Genomic DNA, 24,213 nt, shown 5'->3' with positions numbered 1-24,213 from the left:
TACAGGACAACCATTATGAGTGGCCAAGCACACCAAGGTCTCTCCATTTTCTAGGTTCTCTATGTGAGGTAACACGCACTCATCTAGTAATGCACAACCACACGTTTCCAGGAGCCTGACACCACCACATGCCTCACAACTACAGCACTCCCAGTGGCTTATGGGTACTTTCACACTTGCGGCAGAGGATTCCGGCAGGCAGTTCCGTCGCCGGAACTGCCTGCCGGATCCGGCAATCCGGACGCAAACGGATGAATTTGGGAGATGGATACGGATCCGTCTCACAAATGCATTGCAATACCGGATCCGTCTTTCCAGTTGTTATCTGGAAAAACGGATCCGGTATTTATTTTTTCTTATTTTTCCGGAACACTTGGGGCCGGATCCTGCATTAATGCATTTCAATGCAAATTAATGCCTGATCTGGCATTCCGAAATTTCCGGCATGTGTTCAGGATTTTTGGCTAGAGAAAAAACTGCAGCATGCTGCGGTATTTTCTCCGGCCAAAAAAACGTAAGAGGGACTGAACTGATGCATCCTGAACGGAATGCTCTTAGGATTTTTTTTTTCCTGGTATTGAGCCCCTGTGACGGAACTCAATACCGGAAAAGAAAACCACTTGTGTGAAAGCACGCAGGCTTTATCCAATCAGTCATCAGTACGTCATATTCCCGCGCCTGGGTTTTGCGTTGTACGTCATATTCCGGCGCCTGGTTCTTGCGTTCCAGCTGAAGCTGCACGTTGCACTGGGTTCATGCTCTCGGCTGTGGCTAGTTCCTCGCTCGATATTACTGGTCTGTGTGCTCGTCATTGCGGAGATGCCGGCGTTTGACTGACAGGGCATCATGAACGGAGCTGGCAGAAGAAAGAATCGCAGAGGGCGCAAGGCAGGGCAGGCTGCCAGAAGGAGGGAACTGATATCCCGGTCTGTGCATAGCGCAGAGCTGTGTCTGCGGGATCGGGACTATGGCACAGCTTATGCCCACTTCCTGCTGGTGCTTAGCCTGGCTCCTGAGCTGAAGGAAGACTTTAAGGTATCAGCCGGTGAAAGTTGTGCTCGCTGATACAGGTGTGCGCTGAGTGACGGTCCCCAAGTGTCAGGAAAATCTGAGGGCAATCCTGTGTTTGCCCTATTAGTATGTGTTGTACCCACCAAATATTAGGAGACACGGCCTCAGGCTCTGCTCACCAGGCTGTAGATGTCAGGGTGTTGAGGAGAAGCCCTGTTATAGAGTAGGTTCTTCACAGGTGACGTTGTTAGGTTTGTTCCCATCCTACAAGTATGTTAGGAACTGAATCATTACCTCCCAGTATGAATGTATACCCTGTGCTTTCTTCTCTACTTTCAGTCATCAAGGCAGGGCCACAGTAGCTTTCCTCCCTCCACTTCCTCGGTAAGCACGGTAGCTTTTCCCCTCCACTTCCTCAGTAGACACAGCAGTGTTTTCCCTTTCACTTCCCCAGTAGACACAGCAGTGTTTTCCCTTTCACTTCCTCAGTAAGCACAGTAGCTTTTCCCTTTCACTTCCTCAGTAAGCACAGTAGCTTTTCCCTTTCACTTCCTCAGTAAGCACAGTAGCTTTTCCCTTTCACTTCCTCAGTAAGCACAGTAGCTTTTCCCTTTCACTTCCTCAGTAAGCACAGTAGCGTTTCCCTTTCACTTCCTCAGTAAGCACAGTAGCTTTTCCCTTTCACTTCCTCAGTAAGCACAGTAGCTTTTCCCTTTCACTTCCTCAGTAAGCACAGTAGCTTTTCCCTTTCACTTCCTCAGTAAGCACAGTAGCTTTTCCCTTTCACTTCCTCAGTAAGCACAGTAGCTTTTCCCCCTTCACTTCCTCAGTAAGCACAGTAGCGTTTCCCTTTCACTTCCTCAGTAAGCACAGTAGCTTTTCCCTTTCACTTCCTCTGTAAGCACAGTAGCTTTTCCCTTTCACTTCCTCTGTAGACACAGCACCTTTTACCTTTCACTTCCTCTGTAGACACAGCACCTTTTACCCTTCACTTCCTCTGTAGACACAGCACCTTTTACCCTTCACTTCCTCTGTAGACACAGCACCTTTTACCCTTCACTTCCTCTGTAGACACAGCACCTTTTACCCTTCACTTCCTCTGTAGACACAGCACCTTTTACCCTTCACTTCCTCTGTAGACACAGCACCTTTTACCCTTCACTTCCTCTGTAGACACAGCACCTTTTACCCTTCACTTCCTCTGTAGACACAGCACCTTTTACCCTTCACTTCCTCTGTAGACACAGCACCTTTTACCCTTCACTTCCTCTGTAGACACAGCACCTTTTACCCTTCACTTCCTCTGTAGACACAGCACCTTTTACCCTTCACTTCCTCTGTAGACACAGCACCTTTTACCCTTCACTTCCTCTGTAGACACAGCACCTTTTACCCTTCACTTCCTCTGTAGACACAGCACCTTTTACCCTTCACTTCCTCTGTAGACACAGCACCTTTTACCCTTCACTTCCTCTGTAGACACAGCACCTTTTACCCTTCACTTCCTCTGTAGACACAGCACCTTTTACCCTTCACTTCCTCTGTAGACACAGCACCTTTTACCCTTCACTTCCTCTGTAGACACAGCACCTTTTACCCTTCACTTCCTCTGTAGACACAGCACCTTTTACCCTTCACTTCCTCTGTAGACACAGCACCTTTTACCCTTCACTTCCTCTGTAGACACAGCACCTTTTACCCTTCACTTCCTCTGTAGACACAGCACCTTTTACCCTTCACTTCCTCTGTAGACACAGCACCTTTTACCCTTCACTTCCTCTGTAGACACAGCACCTTTTACCCTTCACTTCCTCTGTAGACACAGCACCTTTTACCCTTCACTTCCTCTGTAGACACAGCACCTTTTACCCTTCACTTCCTCTGTAGACACAGCACCTTTTACCCTTCACTTCCTCTGTAGACACAGCACCTTTTACCCTTCACTTCCTCTGTAGACACAGCACCTTTCTCAGTTGACGTTCTAAGTAGACACAACAATATCCTACACACACTTCCCTAGTGTTCACAGCAGGACCACCTTCCTTAACAGGCAAGAACTGCCTCGTTTCAACATATGTGGTGACATATTATGACCTGTGTGTGAACTTTACAAACTGTCTTATTACATACAATCAAATGGTGTCTACAGCTGGAGTGCAGTTCTATTTCTGGCATGAAGATGTAGAAGACCTTTTTAATAGTTGGGCTCAGGACTTGCACCATCCTAATCCATAATAGCAAGTGCTGTCTGTCTGATAAACATGAACGCCATCTATCTGGGGTTGGTGGTTGACACCTTTTTACCTCGCGCTGCCCTGTTTCAGATCTGCTAGTAGTTATGTTATATTTTTGGTGTTTATCCCTTTTATGTTTTAGGAGACTTTTCAGTATGCCCTTTTCAAATGGGCAGAAGAGCTATATGCGTTAAGCCGCAATCAAGACTTGTTCAGTTGTTATGAACAAGCCCTCGAACTCTTTCCAAACGATGATGTTATCTGCAACAGTATGGGAGAACAGCTCTTCAGGTGAGATACCAGGGGAAATCATATCAATAACATACGTGAAAAGGCTTTTTGTTTCAGTGCCTGGAATATAAAATAATCTCCCTTCACATATATTTGGCAATCCGGCTGCAGGGAAACTGAATCTAGAACTGATCCAATAGTTTTCCTTGGGATTGTTTTAGGGCTGCAGCTATCGACTATTTTTGTAAACGAGTATTCTATCGATTAATGATAGAGTATTCTAATAACAAAAAAACTAATTGAAAGAACATTTTTTTTTATAAAAACTCATCGGCCCCCTAGTGCCACCATCTCCCCCTCCTAGCCATGTCCCCAGCGCCAGTACTTACCTCTCCTGTAGGGGCGCCGCTCCACAGCTTCTCCATCTTCTCCACGCGCTGCACTGTCGTCCTGACGTCACACAGCGTCGGGTCATAGTGCACGTATGCGCGCACTATGACCTGACGATGTGTAAGGATACAGTGCAGCGTGGTGCGGGCCGGCGGGTGACCATGGAGCGGTGAGTAAGAGCAAGCGCTTCACTCCCACTCTGTGGTCACATGACACAAATGAATCCTGGATGCAAAAAATTAGCATCAAGGATTTTTTTGGTGTCGAATTACTCCATTTAATTGAGTAATCATTTCAGCCCTAGATTGTTTATAATCATTCAGTGCATCACTTGTAACGCTGGACAGAAAAGCATAGATGCTGGGCTGGTGCACTATATAAGAAAAAACAATTTAGTGCAACAAGAAGACTGATGTATGTGCACCCAGCCTTAGAGCGTTGTCAACCGCACTATAATCTGTGGTCTGTGCAGATAACTATAGGCTGTTCTATATCTGCCGTAGATTGGGATTTCGAGATGAAGCAGCTGGTTATTTCTACAAGGCCGTGAAGCTGAACCCGAACTCGGCTGATGCCAAGGAAAATTTCTATCGTGTAGCGAACTGGCTTGTGGAGCGCTGGCATTTTGTAATGCTCAATGATGTCAAGAGGAATCGGATGTATCAGAAAGCTATTGAAAATGCAGTACAGGCTGGATGCAAAACTGTGGTAGATATTGGAACTGGTACTGGGATACTAAGGTAAGTCAAGAGCATGATAGTCAATTTACTGTCATCAATTATTTTGCACAAGACTTTTTTTGTACTGCCACATGTTTTTTGTTTTTGTCTTTTTTTTTTTTTTTTAGCATGTTTGCAAAATGTGCGGGTGCCCCTCATGTTTATGCCTGTGAACTCTCCAAGACCATGTTTGACCTGGCCTGCGAGGTAGTGGCAGCCAATAACATGGAAGGCGAGATCAAGCTTCTACACATGAAGTCTCAAGATATTCGAGTCCCTGAACACATACCTGAAAAGTACGTAGGGAACACTTCATTTCTAACACTTCTTCATACGTTTTTCTGACCCGTTCCTTCAAGTTCAGTAGGCTTGGTGGAGGGTGATGGCAGCAAACACTGGCATAGCAGATAGACTACAATGGAGACGGGCATAGAACATCTTCTGAAATGCTGGAAGGGCTAAAGAAAATCTACCAAAATATGTACAAAACCAAGTAGATGTTTCCTGACTCTATCTGAAACCTCGTAAAGAGAATTTTCACCCACAGTATAAAAACCCTGTTAGAGAAGTAAATGAGAAGTGTAGTAGTTTTAGTTTTTTCTCCTACAGAGATTTAGCCCCTTTTCTGTATTGTGAAGCCCACAAAAATGACTAGTGCAGCCATGTTAGAAGATTATTAGCCATACTGAATTTGTGATAGTCTAACTGAAAATGACAACCAAAATTCCTGTAACAATGTGAAGCCTCCCCATAAGGCTAGCTTTAAGGAGCCGTAACACAGCTACATTTCCGGCTGCAGGGTCATCGTCGTGGAACAGACCCGTGAAGAAGTTTTTATTACACTAAGAACACATAGGAAGAGACTTATCATGAAGGGTCAGTTTTGCAGGAGTCTGTGATGCCGTAATTTGTGCCAATTCTTCAAACGTATGATGTTTGAATTTGGTGCATTTTTTTTTTTAAGTCTAACACTTTGGGATGTTACTCCACTTGCTCCCCCACCCCTTTACTGGAGGAAGATTACTTCAATTTTTAATCCTAGTTGATAAATCTGGTTTATATTAGCTCGATAGGCTAACCATGGCACTTTCCAAAACTGGAGTGAATGGCATAAAAATTCAAAATGTCACGTAGGTTTTGGGCATATAAGCCTAACAAAACTCTATTTTGCAACTTTTTGAAGCCAGAATTTTGGCCATGGTTTGTGAAGGGAGATATCTGAGGGTTCTTTTCCCCTATTCCTACTGTTCAGTGCAGAACAAGCAAACAACATTAAAGTATGAAATTACATATTATAAAAACCTGCCTTTTATACTACTTTCCATCACATTAATAAGTTTGTTGGACCCCTAAACCTCGTGCCCGTCTTGTAGAGTGATCTGCAGGGAATGGACAGGCAGACTTGTGCTTCCAGCTGTTTTTTAGGTACTATAGGAGTCCGTTTCCACCTATACAGAATGGGTGAAAACAGTAGTCCTAGGCTGGGGTGATGTCTATTACCATGGTGAAAGATGTACTCACGTCGGTAATTGTCTTCTGCCAGCATGGTTACCCCCTTACAAGTAGACCTCACTGCTGGGCCACTGGATAGCGCAGGTTTAACACCATTGTGATATTTTATCATTATATTTTTTTTGGGATGTTTATTTTTGCGCAGGGTTTCACTGGTTGTCACAGAGACAGTAGATGCCGGTTTGTTTGGTGAAGGTATTGTGGAAACTCTGATCCATGCCTGGAAAAACTTGCTTCTAGATCCTAAGGTGAGCAAAATAAATGACGACATATTGGTTTTCTTACATATGTTATCAAGCTCTATATATGAGTCAGTTTTCTTTCTCAGCCCAAAGATGCCAACTGTGATGGGTATGGACAGGTCATACCCTCAGGTGCTGTAGTGCATGGCATGATAGTGGAATGTCCACAGATACGCAGGCATCACAGGTAGGTGCGAATATGAGTTATTTCAAACATCTTTTTAAATTACATGTTGGTCAAATAACGTATTAAGTCTGTATAAGGTACCCCCTTTCACCAAGTTCAATGCCTATATAAAAGCATGAGGCTGCAGAATAAATAGAAATGTGCCCTGTTCCGTCAGGGACAGGTATTCTCTAAGGGCACACTGCTGTTGGCCGGTCATTCCGTGCGGTCCCCAATGCGGTCCCCAATGCGGATTCCGCAGATGGGTCCAGACCCATTCAACTTGAATGAGTCTGTGATCCGTCCGCACCGCAAAAAAATATAGAACAATTTTTTTTGCAGTGCGGAGGCATGGAGAGAAATCCCACGGAAGCACTCCGTAGTGCCTCCATTCCGCACTGACCTTCCGGATTGATGACCCATTCAAGAGAATGGGTCCGCATCCATGATACGGGGTGCACGCGGCTGGTGCCTGCATATTGCTGACCCGCTGTTTGCAGGCCTGCAATACAGGCATGGCCGGGCAATGGTCGTGTGCATAAGCCCTAAAGGCAATGCTCAGCAAATCCTATATGCAGTGCATGGAGGTTGTGTGGCTATGTACTAAGGAGCTGTGGACAAGCTGTGGACAAGACTCGTCACATGCATGAGTCCTTAGAAGTGGATTCAGCACTGCCCCTAATAGTTTATATCTCCTCCCACCAATCTAGTTGCATAGACACTCCCTTATCAGAAAGAGATGCATGGACATGGTCATGTGACCACAGTCCAAAATGGAAGATAGGAGCAATTTAGGTAAAAGAAATACATTACACAATTGCAGCTACCGTCATGAGTGATTATTTTTAAAGGATGTTGATGTGAACTAGAAAACCCTTTTAAACTGCAGACAACTCTCTAGAAAAGACATAAACATACTTGTACCGTCGAGAACGCTGTGCAGTCTGCCAGCAGCATGATATGTAGCAGTAGAATCTGAGCAGAAGGATATACAGTTTTACAGCATACCTCCCAACTTTGTAAACGAACAAAGAGGGACAGATTGTGTGGCGCGCGAGCAGCAAATTTCTTCCAAACTAGGCCACGCCTCTAACTCCGCCCAAAACATAACTATACACCTAATCCCACCCAGTCCCCTTAATGCCCCACATAGTAATTATTCCCCCTTCATGCCACTGCACAGTATTTATGCCCACATTGTGCGCCCTTCACAGAATTATGTCCAGTTATGTGCCCCAGTAATGTGCCCCTCACAGAATGTAAAAAAAAAATAAACACCACATACTTACTAGCAGCAGCAGGACATCGGCTGCTCTGGTCTGTGAAGGAGGCGGAGCAGAGGCTGGCGGCCAGCCCCACCCCCCCACACAGACCAGAGGTATGGAGAGCGAGCAGGAATGATGAAGCCGGCTCTCTGCTTCATTATGGCAACTGTCTCTGCTTCCTATGGACGCAGGGACAGCTGTCAGAAAGCGGGACATACCTCCTCCTTACTGGTCCCGCCAGATCCAGGATGGTTGGGAGGTATGTTATATAAATAAATTGCAGGTTATACTGAATCTGTTCCCACCAAAGTATATATCAATCTGCTAAGCACTGCATTTTCACTGTGTGCATTTTGCATCTATCAGCAGGGTTAACCCTATTAAACGGGACACACTGTCTACTCTGCTTTATCCTGCAGAATAAAACAATACCTGTCTTATGATTAGGGATGAGCGAACTTCTATTTTCAAGTTTGGCGTACAAGGTTCCGGTTATCTAAGAATCCCATTATGGTTTCCGCTACCACGGACCATACGTTATTGTCCGTGGTAGCGGAACCCATAACTGAATTCTCAGATAACCCGAACTTGAAAACAGAAGTTCGCTCATCCCTACTTATGATATTCTGTTGCACTGTTCTGGTGAAAATGAACATTTTATTAATATGCTAATCACGTCTTTAGAGCATAAGGACCTTCAGAGCATTAGATCTCCTTCTCCCTGGCAGCCACTCCTATTGAGTGACAGGGCGAGGCATCTTCTCTGGCCCTAGAATCTCATACCTGCTCTGTAGCTTACACTATTGGCGCATGCACAGTAGTCAACTGTACTGCTGGTGACGCCAGGCAGATGCACGGGGCATTAGCTGAAAGCTACAGCATAACGGAATAACGGGTATAGTTTTACTCAGCATTATGCAAGGTTTAATAGGGTTGATTCTGCTGACATGCTCATTTTTTATCTTTTAACACACATTATTTTGCCCAGGGTGTTTGTAAATGAAGTTGCCGGTGTGAACTTAAAAGAAGCTGTGCGGTTTTCCAGTCCTGTACATTGCAGTTTCAAATCTGGTGATGTAATTGAGCCGTATGCTACAGAAAAGATGAGCAGAGTACCTGGTGGTTATAAAGCCTTGAGCCAGCCCTTCCTGGCACTGACTGTAGACTTCAACAGCCTGCAGGTAAACAGCCAGATGTCCTTGTCCTTGATAAACTAGAGTTATGCTGTAATTTTCTAAGAGGTTTCTTTTCAAGAAAGTGCTAGTAACACACACTCCTCAGCTGTGAAATTGCAATACCAAAAAGGAAAAGTCATGGAACTATAGAACTCACTGGATCAATAAATATGTTAATGATATGCAAATAGAAACAATATTCTAACCTCTCTGTATTCAAAGTTGAGTGAGTGTCCTGAGCAGAAATACAAGCACTTACAAGCCATGGCTATCAATGAGGTTATTAATGGTTGTCTGAGGAATGTTCTGCCATTCTGAATGCACTTGGGCACCCAAATCAAGATCTGCTATTTGTCGGGCAATGATAATTCAATTAGGAATTATTAATTATGGTCATAAAAATAATTAACCGTGGAAAAAATTGAATGTATACAATTTGTCATAAATTATTGAAATCATGACCTGGTGAATTGTAGACAATCTAATCGATACAATTCACATCTGAGTCCGACCATTTCCTCAGATAATAAGTTATTTTGACGTCAGATGACGTTAATGATAAAGGTGTAGTTTTACATTATACAATAATACACAGGTATTATAAAAATATGCCGATTTATTGGTTACAAGATTATAAACATAAGTAAATAAGCACAATGATACATGCAAATGAATATATATATAATATAGTGTTGATATAAAGCGTTACAATCTTAACACTACATGTGAGTGGAAATAACTTGTCACATTATAACAAAGCTATTATTAGGTTATCAAAATAGGAACATAATTTATATACATTACTTCTGTTCAGAGGAAACCTTATGATATCAGGATGGGCATGTCTAATCCTAGACATCAATATAGAATGCTAAATACATTCTGCCCCCTCTAACCAATTACATATCACATGACTTCCAGAATGGGCAAATCCATTCAAGGATATAACTTAGAAGAGATCACTGTATCCTTCCGCCCCATCCTGGACTATTTTCACACATATAACTTTGTTAAGACAAATAACAGGGATCTAGGATCTTTTCTAGACCATATCTTAAATAGGAAGGACTTGAAACAAGTCTTTCCTGTGGGAATCCATCACTTAGCTTGGCGAAGAATATTACTATCAATACAGTATATAGGCAATCCTTTAATGCTCTGATAAATTATGAGTCTTGATTCTTCTGCAGGTAGAATGAAGCCTCACAATATCCTAAGACTACATCTCAATATGGAGATGATCAATTTATTAATTTATTCGCCAATCTAGATGGTATAATTTCACCCACACTATCTAATTAGTCTTAATAAAATGAAATATCATTCTTTGTCTCTCTTAACAAGTCATAGTAGGAATCTCACTTCTGCTCCTAGGAAAGCTGGGTGGTTCATCATTGCATGGCTTTCTTTTTCTTTTCACCCTGAAACTATTTTCCCAGACTTAGTGGAACCATCATGAGTTTCATAGACTCGTGAATTTATGGGTTTGATAACAAATACAATGGGCCTTACACTCGCACTGTGGGTTAGTATATTCTAACTGTCCAAACGACTGATTCATTAGGTTAGAATAATATCAGTCCCTCTGAGTAAATCCCATTAGCAGAAAACCAACGTAAATGTTTTCCATATATCCTAAGAATACATTTTCTTTTAGTGGGATACACATGGCATCAAGTATATTATATAAAATTATAATATATAATTTATCAATTCGTTTATGCTAAAACTAAATAAATCCACTATATGAATACAAACGTTATACTTTCGATTATATGAATAAACATACACACCACATGTCTCTCATGAAACAGTGCTACCTCCCTCATAGCACTGTAATGAGATCTAAGAATACACTTTAGGAACGTGTGGCCTTTCCATAAGCTCACACAAAATGGTGGACATATCACAAAATGGCAGATGCCACACTATTAACCTAGCAATTCATGTTTGATTCATTTCGGGCCTATAATTATCCCGACATATTTGCAAAAGAAGCTGTAATTGATGACCAAGATGTGCTCAATGGGAGGGAAGTCCAGAACAGTGCAGGCCATGGTAGCATGTTTAGGCCACGCAGGCTGCCCACAGTAGCATGAGCAACATCTGGCCTGGCATTTGTCCTGTTGAAAAACAGCTCCTGGGACACTGGCTCCATGAACATTGAGCATTTAGTGTACATTATGCCACCCCACATCATAATCCCAGAAGTAGAACCGGTGCGACGTTCTCTTGTGAATTCCTCTTCATGGCGTTGCCCCCGTGACCAATTCCCGGCTATCATTGCATCTGAGACCAAAGCGGATAGACCTCCATTGTCGCCTTGCTGTGGACCACTATAGCCTTTGAGAGTCGTGATGTGAGGTCAGTGGAACAACTGTATTTGAACGCCTGGCTTGTAGACTAATGTTGTACAATGCTTTCCCTAGGCTTGGGATGTGACGTCCAACTTCACTTGCAGTACAAAATGGATCACTTTTTCTAATCAGATGATCCGTCCATTTTGAAGTTTGCCTCTCCACCTCTTGCAGTCGTTCCAGTTCGTTGTTGTTCTACCAACCACTGGGACACGCAGAGTTGAACAGTGCTGACATCTTGGCCTAGGTGCGTCTTTCTGCCCGAGTGATAAACCAAGGTCTCTCAGTTCAAGGATTCTGTCCCTTAGGCGTGTTGCACACGACCGTATGCCCTCCGAGATATACGGTCCGTGAGCGGGCCATGTCCTAGAGCGGCATTGATGCTTTGCATGGGAGTACACAGCATCAAAGATTACAATGATACTGTGCACGTCGGGCCGCCCACGGAACTATTATCCCGCACTCATAAGATCATATGAATGCGGGACAATAGCCCCACGGGCAGCCCGACGTACACATAATTATTGTAATCTATGATGCTGTGTTCCTCCGTGCGCACGATCAATGCCGCTCCGGGACATATGGCCCGCTCGCGGACCGTGTGTCTCGGAGGGCATACGGTCGTGTGCAACAGGCCTTAGTTTGAGACAAGTGGTGATTTTTTTCCTTCAACCATGAAGCGAGATGTATCTGCCCCCACAACTGGACAGGAAGCCCCAGAGCAATCAAAAAGGGAACACCCACTTCCTCCCTCAGTGTGGTTTCCTGTCCTCCGGACAGAGAAGCCTGGAGCATGCAGCCTCCAAGGCTGTGAAACAAGGAACACCTTATGAACTTGGGTTATACAGTAAATATTTGTGTTGTGTGGTTTGTATAAATCTGTTTGGTGCCTTTAGCATGATTGATAGGTTTGAATATTTGTCGGGCTTCAGGGCCTGGTTGACTGCCTCTTGGCTTTTGGGGGGAGACCTGATAGCTTTAGGGCCTGGTTGGTTGCTTATTGGCTTCTGGCTGAATGCCTTTTGATCTTATGTTGGTTTCATTGAATTCCGATGCCCTGTGCATGCTTAGCTGTATACCTGTGTGGCTATGCCTGTCTGGCTGAACATTTTTGCATCTATACCTGCTTTGTTGAAAGCCTGGTCTGCTGAGCGCCTGTGCATCTATGCCTGGTTGGTTGAACACTTGTGTGTCCATGCTGGGTCAGCTGACAGCCTTTGGTCCGTGCCTATAAAATGATGGCTGCCTGGGAGCCTGGGCCTTTCTGGTTCACTGCCTTGAGCCTGTGGTAATTAAAAAAATAAATAAAAAGGCAGTGTTTGTGGCAGGGTGACTATTTTCATGGCCTCATGTTCCTATGGAGCTGATTGCTTTCATGTTATGCTTGCCTGGGATGACTGCTCCTACAGCTTTGCATTGTAGCTGGCTTCTTCTGCTGCTGGCTTATCTACTGCAGCTGTTTGTTCAGCTGCTTACTTTGCATGGGCCGTGTCTGCATGGTTGGCGGCTTCTGCGGCTCTGTCTGCATGGTTGGGCGGCTTTGGTCACCATGTCTGTGTGGCTGGCGCCTCGTGCTGCCGTGTCTTGATAACTGACGTTCTTGAAACAGTATCTGGATGACTGTACCTGGCTCTGAGCGGGTGTCTGTGATCAGCTGTGCTATGCAACAGTGTCTTGGTGGCGGTCTACTTTGATGGCTATGCCTGTATGGTGAACTGGTTCTGTGGCTATGCCTGATTGACAGTTTGTAGTTTTAATTATCTGCAATAAGCATAGTACACCAACGAAGCCCTATAATGTCCTAGTGGAAAATGAGAAGATGGGCTGGACCAGATGGTTTAGAGCCCTATAAATCTCCTAGTTGGGAGTGAAGATATAGGCTGGACCATATTGTTTGGACAGCCTACAGGACTTATGGGGTACCAACAAAGCCCTATATGGCTCCTGGTTGGAGTAAGAAGATGGGCTGGTCCATTTAGTCTGGATGGCCTACAGGAGATATGGCTCACCAGCAAAACCCTATAAATACTTGCCACCGATCTAGAACTTCCCAGGGAGTCCCTGGAGGGTCGGCGGTTGTCTGCTGGGGTCCTTCGTGCTGTAGTTTCCGGCACTGCGGACCCTAGGAGGTCTGAAGGGTCCAGGGGCTCTTTGAACCTCTTGCAGCAGATCCGTGAGCTCCTCTAGATAAGGGATTGATGCCACGGTAGGGTTCCATCATGGATGCCAGATGGCGAGAAAATCTCCAGTGGATCTTGGATCACTTGGTCCACTATGCGCTCCCTGAAGATTCAACAGTGCAGGTGGCGTGCCTTGGAAGGGCCTCTCCTGGGGAACTTTTGGTGAGGCAGGAAGAAACATCTGTCTCGGAATATAATCTGCACCAAAGGAATCGGTGTTCAGCAATCCTCTTCCGTTTAATAATTCTGCATCAAGATAAGTACTTCTCTAAGATGTTTTGTTAATCTGTTATGATTTATGTTAACACTTGATGAAAAGCCCATAAAACATTTATTTTATAAGATTATCCTGGGTTTAAGGTATAATTTTGAAATTCCTAGGTTAGGATGTTTTATTATTCCCACTTTTTTTTATTTTGGACCTCTTGTTAGCTTTCGGGGTCTTCATAGTTTAAGATTACTTTTCAATCATGTCCCTCCCAAGGGGTGTTTTTTATCTCTGGTATTCGATCTCTCTATGGTGCTGTCATGGGTGAAGGGAAAAATGATAATTACACTTACCGGTAATTGGATTTTCCAGAACCCATGACCGCACCGCTCTAATTCCCTCCATGGTGCTTATGGTTGATGAAAATTGTTTCGGTATTTCAAATAAAAAGGAAGAATGAGGTTTATAGGAATTCTATTTTGTACGGCTCCTACTGATCTACTCTGGAATCAACATTGAGGAAGGAAGTGGGTGTTCCCTTTTTGATTGCTCTGGGGCTTCTTGTCCAGTTGTTAGGGCGGATCCATCTCTCTTTATAGTGCGGTCATGGGTTCTGGAAAATCCAATTACCGGTAAGTGTAATTATCACTTTTGAGGTTTCATGTGGCTAAAAATTTTTTACTTTAAATCTGGCTTTTATGCCCCTCTTACATGCCAGATATTGGAGCTAGGTGCTTGAAAATTTGATCATCTGCAGATCTTAGCAACACTTGCTACTTACTCAATTTGCATGTTCTTAAAGGGACTCTGTCACCACTTTCTAACCCCCCCTTTTCAAAGTATTGTTATCTGCATGGCGCCCCTGTGATTATAAATGTGTTGTTAGAAGTTAAATTCGCCGTCTCCTTTTGATAAAAAGAGCTTTTATCTAACCTGTCAATCTTCTTGATAAGGTGCCCAGGGCGTTTCTTTTCGTCTCAATCTGCCGCCCGCCGCCGCCACCGTTGGTGCCCAGCTCCTCCCTCATGCTTTCAGCGCCGCCTGAATGTAATCAAATACGCCTCCGGCTCTCTCTGTGCCCCCTCCTCCTTTTCAAAGATCCCGCGCGTGCGCACAGGGCTGTGCCTGATGCGCCCGTGCGGACATTTACAATCAGCCTCATTGAGCGAAGTGCGCATGCGCGCACTTCGCTCAACCTCCTCATCAGACGAGCACTGCAGCCCTCCTCCTTGAAAAGGAGGAGGGGGCACAGAGAGAGCCGGAGGCGTATTTGATTACATTCAGGCGGCGCTGAAAGCATGAGGGGAGGAGCTGGGCACCAACGGTGGCGGCGGCGGGCGGCAGATTGAGACGAAAAGAAACGCCCTGGGCACCTTATCAAGAAGATTGACAGGTTAGATAAAAGCTCTTTTTATCAAAAGGAGACGGCGAATTTAACTTCTAACAACACATTTATAATCACAGGGGCGCCATGCAGATAACAATACTTTGAAAAGGGGGGGTTAGAAAGTGGTGACAGAGTCCCTTTAAGACGTCTCCTTCTTGGTGTTGCAATTTCAATGTTGAGTTTAGATCATATCATTTATTTTTTTGATACAATATTTCTTTCTGTTCAACTCCATAAGCATTGTTATTATCATAGATGGGGGAAAAAACTGTCAAAGACTGGTGGGTAGGGAAAAGCTTCTAGTCTTGAATAAGCTGGGCTTACTGCTAAGTGAATTTAACCAATATATCTAAATTCTGCCAACATCATCTTGGTTTTTAATGCTAGGATTTGGAAAGCATTGCCTCTGGAAAGTCCTGCAGGATCTCTGTTCTGGTCCAGGAACAAGGACGACTTGACTGTTTATAACTTGGTTTGTCTTGCATCTGGATAATGAACACAATCTGTCAACGGGGCCTAGTGAAGAGACGTGCTGGGAACAAGCTGTGTTTCCTATCCAAAATATTCCTGGTAAATGACTAATATCTTATTTCTAATAACAACCCACCTTGCATTGGTTGAAAAGTTGACATTTGGACAGGAAATAGTTAACCACACTACCTTTACCAATTGCAGACTGAAGCTCCTCATACATGAGGAGGGGAAAGGAGGGTCAGATATGTTGGACTTTAACCACCTCCAGACCGGGCCTTTTACCCCCTTCTTGACCAGGCCTAATTTTGCAAATCTGACATGTCACTTTATGTGGTAACAGCTTTGAACACTTTTATTTATCCAAGCCATTCTGAGATCGTTTTCTCGTGACACATTGTACTTCATGTGGGGCTTACATGATAGAACCAACCCATAAATGACTCCATTTAGAAATTACACCCCTTAAACTATTCAAAACTGGTTTTAGAAATGTTGTTAACCTTTTTGGTATTCCACAGGAATTAAAGCAAAATAGAGGTGAAATTCCAAAATATCACTTTTTCTTGAAGATTTTCCATTTTAATAATTTTTTTCCTGGAACACATCAAGGGTTAACAACGAAACAAACCTCAATATTTATTACCTTGATTCTGCAGTTTGCATAAACACCCCATATGTGGTCGTATACCGCTGTTTGGGCACATTTTGAAGAGGCCCTGAGGTAACCCCACAGTGAAAACCCCCCAAAAGTGACCACATTTTGTAAACTACACCACCCAAGGAATCTTTAAGGGGTGTAGCGAGCACTTCACTCAACCTCTGTTACATAGAATTTTTAATACTTGGGTGTGAAAATGAAAAATTACTATTTTTTTTTTGTGATATTTTTTGTAGAGCCAATTGTTACGGACGCGACAATACCAAATATGTCTTTTTTTTTTTTTTTTACATTTTACACAATAAGAACATTTTTAGAAAAAAAAATCTATGGCTATGGTCTTGTATGGGGGCTCATTTTTTGCAGGATGATTATTGCTACCATTTTTGGGGTACATACGACTTTTTGATTTAACATTGTTTTTTTGGAGGTGAGCTCATTGGCACAATGTTTGTTTATTTTTTAACGGCGTTCACCTGATGTGGTAGATCATATGATATTATTATAGAGCCGGTCGTTGCGGACGCAGTGATACCAAATATGTCTATTATTTTATTAATTTTTCTTCTATTTTTTAAAATTTGGGGGGGGGGTACCTGCACAGTCTGAAAATGCCAGCATTGATTGGATAGATTGAGACTGTGCAGGTACACCTCCCCAACTTGTTACCTCCCCTCTGTACCCTTACTGAAGGCTAATGGCAATTAATTCATAACTTCTAGTAGAAATAATACAGGAATGAGACAACATAGAGCTTAGAATAGAGGCTCCAGAATTATTACATGGGGACACTCTCCCAATAGCATTTTACATTAAAGAGGTTATCCGGGAATTTTATATTGATGGCCTATCTTCAGGATAGGTCATCAGTATCAGATCGGCGGAGGTCTGACTTCTGGAAAGCCCCTGCCGATCAGCTGTTTTGAGAGACTGGCGCTCATGAGCACCAGGTCACATGGCCTAGGCTCAGTCTATTGAAGTCAATGGGTCTGAGCTGCAGTACTCAAGCACAGCCACTATACAATGTACGGCGATGTGCTTATGAGTTGTGAAGAGCTCAGTGAGCGCAATGGCCTCTTCAAACAGCTGATCAGGCGGGGTGCTGGAAGTCCGTATAAAGCTAGTGAATAAGCACTTTTGAGTGTATATTGTCAGTTTGTATGTAATATATATGTTCTGCAATCTGTCTAACATGTTGAGTGATTTAGATGGCATGAAAGATTCTGACATGGATTATTTTTGTTTTTCTCCACAGAAGATGGTTGTATGGTCATCCGTGGGGATACAGTCGTACTGGATGTACACTGTCCTGACTGTTATTTAAGATTAGAGCTAGTCACGGTTATTAGAGCTGGGGTAGTGGACATTGGTATGTCAGTATAGAGCACGAGGTGGACTTGTGCGATGCTTTGGCCAGTCTTCACACAACCATCAGAAGGGCAGGGAGGAGGACTTGTGCATTCTGGAGCCGAGTGAGATAGCCTTGCTTAACAATGTTATTTACCACGAGAGCTTTAAGAATGCTATATGTAAAGTCATATCTTCCCTGGGACCTGGAGAGAATGGTACATTGAGGAATGAGAATGATGTAACGACTCATGAAGGGACGTTTTTCCGACCCGCTGTAATATACTGGATGTGTCTGAGGGATTTTCAGTTTTACCCGTAATTGCTGCACAGCTTGGGAATGTTAAGCTTACAGCCTCAGTTGAGGAGAAGCAGCACTGCGTTGCCCTAGAAAGGTTATCAGAAAGGAACGGCATCTCCAAAGAGAGTCTGGAATTTTGCTGAACAAGCTGGAAGCCAGCGATGATGTTTTACAGAGGCCCCAGTCTGACAAGTTGTGGAGCATCATTATTCTAGATGTGATTGAGCCCTTGTGGGCTGAATCAGGCAAGAGGTGATGGAGAAATGTGCCATAGCAAGGTAAGTGAGCTACCACTGCAGTGTTTGAATGCCATCTTCAACAGGTTTTGGAACGTAATTAATCAACCACGCAATACTTTATTACACTTGAGCAGGTGGTATTTAAAGGGTTTTCCGGGGCTTTTATAGTGATGACCTATCTTTCGAACTCCAGGACCCCTGCCAATCAGCTGCTTGAGAAGGCTTCTCTCTGCTTTTCCTAGGCCGAGTGACAAACATGTTCATCCACGACTGTATCCAGATGTGGTCCGTGTGTTGTCTGCATATTTTTGCAGACCTATTGACTTCATTGGGTCTCAGTCTCCATATTGTGTTTTTTTGCGGAACAGACATTCGTATGCAGAAAGCACACAGATTTTCCGTATGCTTTACAATGCGTATGCCCATTTCTCAGAAAGCTAGTCTGTAATTGGCTGCAAAATGTGGACCACGGACCCATTGAAGTCAATGGGTCTGCAAAAAATGCGGATGCAACACGGACCGCAAAATACATAGTCATGTGCATGAGACCCTAAATGGAACTTTATTGCAGAAACCATGTGATTGAGTGTTTTAAAGGCTGATTCACTTCCTCATGGTACTAAATCATGCTCATCACAGAAATCTTGAGGGAACTTCAGTGGGGACTGTCATTCACCAGTTTAATATAGATGTGTGAAAGAGGCATGGCTTCTGTTATAAAGAAAAGCCACAATGCCTAGTGTGAACATAGCTTTAGGATACTTTCACACTCGTGTTTTGGCTTTCCGTTTGTGAGATCGTTGCAGGGCTCTCACAAGCGGTCCAAAACGGATCAGTTTTGCCCTAATGCATTCTGAATGAAAAAGGATCCGCTCAGAATGCATCAGTTTGACTCGTTCAGTCACCAATCGCTCTGGAGGCGGACACCCAAACGTTGCCTGCAGCGTTTGGCTCAGTTTCGTCAAGTGGACAGCAAAATGGATCTTGTCCTGGCTACACAATTTAAGTCAATGGGGACTGATCCGTTTTCTCTGGCACAATAGAAAACGGATCCGTCTCCCATTGACTTTCAAGGGAGTTCATGATGGATTCGTTTTGGCTATTGTACAGATAATACAAACGCATCCGTTCATGATGGATGCATGCGGTTGTATTATTGTAACGGATCCGTTTTTGCAGATCCATGATGGATCCGCCCAAAACGCGAGTGTGAAAGTAGCCTTAGCTTGTCAGTGAATGGAAGCATTTTTCTTTAGATCCAAAAGCTGAAAATCTATTGGACCCAATATGTCTGTTGGCTACGTCCAAAGCATCTCTCAATGTTTTGCTATAGAGTGGTTAAGCTAAATTAACTTAAAACTGGAAACCCCTTTTAAGTGGCTAGTGGAATGGGCCATATATACAGTACAGACCAAAAGTTTGGACACACCTTCTCATTCAAAGAGTTTTTTCTTTATTTTCATGACTGAAAATTGTAGATTCACACTGAAGGCATCAAAACTATGAATTAACACATGTGGAATTATATACAACAAACAAGTGTGAAACAACAGAAAATATGTCATATTCTAGGTTCTTCAAAGTAGCCACCTTTTGCTTGGATTACTGCTTTGCACACTCTTGGCATTCTCTTGATGAGCTTCAAGAGGTAGTCACCTGAAACTGGTCTTCCAACAGTCTTGAAAGAGTTCCCAGAGATGCTTAGCATTGTTGCCTTTTGCCTTCACTCTGCGGTCCCAGCTCACCCCAAACATCTCGATTGGGTTCAGGTCGGTGACTGTGGAGGCCAGGTCATCTGGCGCAGCACCCCATCACTCTCCTTCATGGTCAAATAGCCCTTACTTTCAAAGTTTTCCAATTTTCAGCTGACTGACTGACCTTCATTTCTTAAAGTAATGATGGCCACTCATTTTTATTTACTTAGCTGCTTTTTTCTTGCCATAATAGCAAAATTCCTAACAGTCCTATTCAGTAGGACTATCAGCTGTGTATCTACCTGACTTCTCCTCAACGCCACTGATGGTCCAACCCCATTTATAAAGGCAAGAATCCCACTTATTAAACCTGAACAGGGCACACTCTGTGAAGTGAAAAACATTCAGGGGACTACCTCTTGAAGCTCAACAAGAGAATGCCAAGAGTGTGGCAAAGCAGTAATCAAAGCAAAAAGGTGGCTACTTTGAAGAACCTAGAATATGACCATATTTTCAGTTGTTTCACACTTGTTTGTTATATATATATATATAATTCCACATGTGTTAATTCATAGTTTTGATGCCTTCATAGTCATGAAAAATAAAGAAAACTCTTTGAATGAGAAGGTGTGTCCAAACTTTTGGTCTGTACTGTATATCACAACTGCATTGTATGTTTTTACAGTGGAGTACTTTCTGCATGTGGGTTAACCTCCTTCTTTGGTGCACTTGTTTCTAACACGTATTCATTTTGCTGGTTTTAGGTGCTTACTTCAGTCTGGAGGAAAGATCTTCCCTCAGTATGTGGTCATCCATGGCATGCTGGTAGAATCCAACACTTTAATGCAGGAGAGTTCGGTTCAAGGCACAGAACCCACCCTAGGCTTTAACATAGCACCTTCGCTCAATCATTCAGGTGAGCGAAAAACACAGTCAAACTACTAATCAGATTTGAAATGCGCTCTAATACTTGCTCTATGGCACCTGATCTTCTGTTCCTCAAGACAATCACAAAATCTTAGTAGTGTCTTGTTCCAGTAACTAGGAGTCCAGATCTGTATACAGTTCAGTGCAGATAAAACTGTTTTAACATTTTGTTAAAGGGGTATTCTGGTTGCTATAGGAATGGATAGGGGATAACCTGTAGTAACTAACTGATCAGTGTGTGTCTGACAAATCGGGTTTTGAACCCTGAACTAATGGAGTGGCAAGTGCTCCATGGACACTCCATTAATTCTCTGTGGGACTGCAGATGGCTGACTTCAGCACTCGCTTATCTGTCGCAGTGCCACTGAGAATAAATGGAGCGGCAGGTCGCACACTCAATCAATCCACCGCTTCATTAGGACAGGGGTACGGTATCCCAATTCTCAGGATCAGTGGAGTCCCAGCAGTTTACCTCCACCAATCAGTTAGTTATCCATATGTAGTAGATGGGGGATAACTTGTAGTTACGAAATGCCTCTTTAAATAATTATCTGGGATAAAGAGGATCAATGGCTGATGTTAAAAATATGGAACAGAAACCCTTGATTTCTGAACATTGCCGAAATTCTGAACATGATTGTTCCTGCTACTTCCATCAGTCAGGATGTGCAGCTTAAATAGCAGTTCTCTAATAGTTTTACTAAATTACTTATACATGGAGGTATTTAGATAATGCAGATCAATAACAATTATATTGGGGAATTGCATAAAGAATAATTCCCTAATTACATGAGTGTTTCAAAAATAGGACTGCAAGACGGCAGGGAATTCACTTTCTATGCATTTGACCCCGAGTCTATTGATGGCGGCCTGAATTCATGCTATTATGTTACTTCAGAAAATTGCAGAATTGTTCTTAATCTTCCTGAATAACGGTTTCAGGTGCCTGTCAATGTCTTCCTATAACGGTTTAATCTCCTATAACGGTTTCAGGTGCCTGTCCATGTCTTCCTGAATCTCTCTACTCTGCCTTCCACCCGTTTGAGTGATCCAGTAGAGCTGCTTAGACTGGATTTAATGAATCCGTATTCAAACCAATTTAGCTTGGTTACTGAAGTAAAGGTAATGAAGACTGTGAAACATTTATATAATTTTTTTAACCTACTGTATGTACAAAAGTTTCCTATCCTTGATGTTTAATCCTGTTAGACTTAGGTCTAAAACTAGGAGCAGATTGTAACACTGTCATGTGGTCATGTCCCTCACAGTAATACATTCTGTATGTGAGGTCTGTGTGTCCAGAATGCTGCTGTCTTCACTAGCTATCTTGTTTTAGCACTGCTGTATTTCCAGTACTGCTTTCCACTTCTGTAGGGCATGAGGGTCTTCACTCACTTGTTCAGACAGTTACTGATGCTGAGAAGGGGGGGGGGGTTCCTCTCCCTATTCAGAGTTTGCCATAGGAGCTCTCCTTTCTCTCTATACTCAGTCATAACCTATGTGATTTTACCCCCTGCTAAGTGTATGGTGTGTGCTTTGCTCTGTCAGATCTTTGTCAGAACATCAGAATAGACCGCTATGTGAAGGATTTACAAAGACTTCACAACTGCACAATAGTAGGAAATTTCTAGTGAAGACTGCTCAGAAAGTTGTATCATTTATTGTGAAGCAAGTGAACAATAAAAAAAAAAATCAATGCAAAGGTGTCCATAGCTTTCCCCATTCACAAGTGTCATTTTATAAGAAAAAGCAGTCTCTCGCTCCGTAGGACTTTTCTCAGCAGCAGGACCCCTTGTTATCAGCTTACTGTTAGGGGACCTTCTGACAAGAAGTGATTGTCTGTGGTGGAAATCCTCTTTAAGCCTCCTCAAATTGTGTGCACTGCTCTAGAATAGATGTAATGATGCGATCCTGCCTACGATATGCCATCATGGCTGAGCAGCCTGACAGGAAAACATGTAGTATATGTAATTGCCAGAACATAGTGTGTAGTGAGGCCCTCTCACTCCTCTAGGCAGCTCTGCAAGTGGAGGCAACCAGTCCTGCTCACATTCTAGGACAGGTTGCTGGCAGCCATTTTAATTCCTGGTGAACTCCTTTTAACATGATTTTCTTTGCCTTTTTTATATTTTTCAGTTATTTGGTGTAACTACTTAGCACAATAATGAACTTTTTGTCCAGCATCTGGTAAATTCAGCTGTTCAGCTACAAAAATACTGTGCAGGCAACATACAAAGTCATGTCTGACACAGTCTGTTTGCTAGGGATACACAGCATAGCCACTCCATTCTTTTCAATGGGAATATTGGACAGCACATCCCTGTAAAGCAGTCTAACCTCAGGTCAAGGAAGGGACAAGGATGTTTGTCCATACTTTTCCCTTTCCATGTGCACAATATTTTGTAAGAACCTAGAGAACATCTTTACCATCTTCACATTTTTATTATGTTTTTCTGGCATTTTAATTTCCTTTTTTTCTTTAAGTCATTCACTGTGTAGGATAAATATTTTCAGGTGCAGCAATACCAAAATGTGTTTTAATAATACATTTTATTTCCCTAAGTTTTAGAGAAATATAAGAAAATATTCCTCAGACCTCAGCTTAGACCCCCAGCTCAGACCTCCAATCAGATGTCAGATCACACCCCATACAGATATCAGATCAGACACCTCTCCTCCTGTTCTGGCCTCTGCCGCTCCTGTGATCCAACATCGTACAGCATGATGTCACAGAGCACGCCTATGTCGTCATGCTGTGCACAGAGCACAGCATTCAGTGCCTGCAGAAGACGACCAGGGAGCACTGCATTCACTGCTCTCTGCTCTACTGTACTAATGAGCGCGTCTATACTGGAAATGCTCATTAGTATTTGCCCTATAAGATGCACTGACATTTTCCCCCCACTTTGGAGGGGAGGGAGGGCGAAAAATACAATAATTTTGTATTATCACCACTGTGATTATTTTGTTCCTTCTCATATTATTAAAAATTGTCTTTCAAGTCAAATATCCAGAAGGCAAGCTGATAAAGTGATTGTCATGGATATAACCTGAACACATTTGCTGTGTTTTCCTCTAGGTAAGAATCTGTAAATCGGGACAGGTGACTGCTATTCCATTCTGGTATCGCCTTTACCTTGATGAAGATATTTATTTAGACACATCTAGTGACATGTCACATTGGAAACAAGCAGCTTTTTTATTAGAAGAGCCGCTCAGAGTGGACGAAGGGCAAGAACTCCTACTTGAAGTACATTTCCAGAACAGCAATGTTAGTATGACTTTAAGACGACCTCCATAGTAACTTCCGCAGAACAACATACAGTAGTTGCAGAGTTGAATTGTATATTACAGTGAGTATCTGTAATAAAGCATATATGCTTCCTATATTTTTTTTTCTTGGTTATATAGCAAATTGTATAGTATTTTATCTATACTACTCAATAAAAGGTGAAAAATAAATGTTGCACGTTGAACATTATTTCGGGTAAACAGT

At 43.0% G+C, this 24,213-nt stretch overlaps 1 pseudogene; it reads left to right on the top strand.

Annotated features, from left to right (window-relative positions):
- The first annotated feature begins 709 nt into the window (after positions 1 to 709).
- Positions 710 to 24,168, top strand: LOC120990026 (annotated as a pseudogene).
- The last annotated feature ends 45 nt before the right edge of the window (positions 24,169 to 24,213 follow it).

This window comes from Bufo bufo, chromosome 2, assembly GCF_905171765.1.
Source record: "Bufo bufo chromosome 2, aBufBuf1.1, whole genome shotgun sequence".
Taxonomy (NCBI): domain Eukaryota; kingdom Metazoa; phylum Chordata; class Amphibia; order Anura; family Bufonidae; genus Bufo; species Bufo bufo.
The sequence above is the reverse complement of the archived record's forward strand: the minus strand, read 5'-3'. Positions and strand labels throughout refer to the sequence as shown.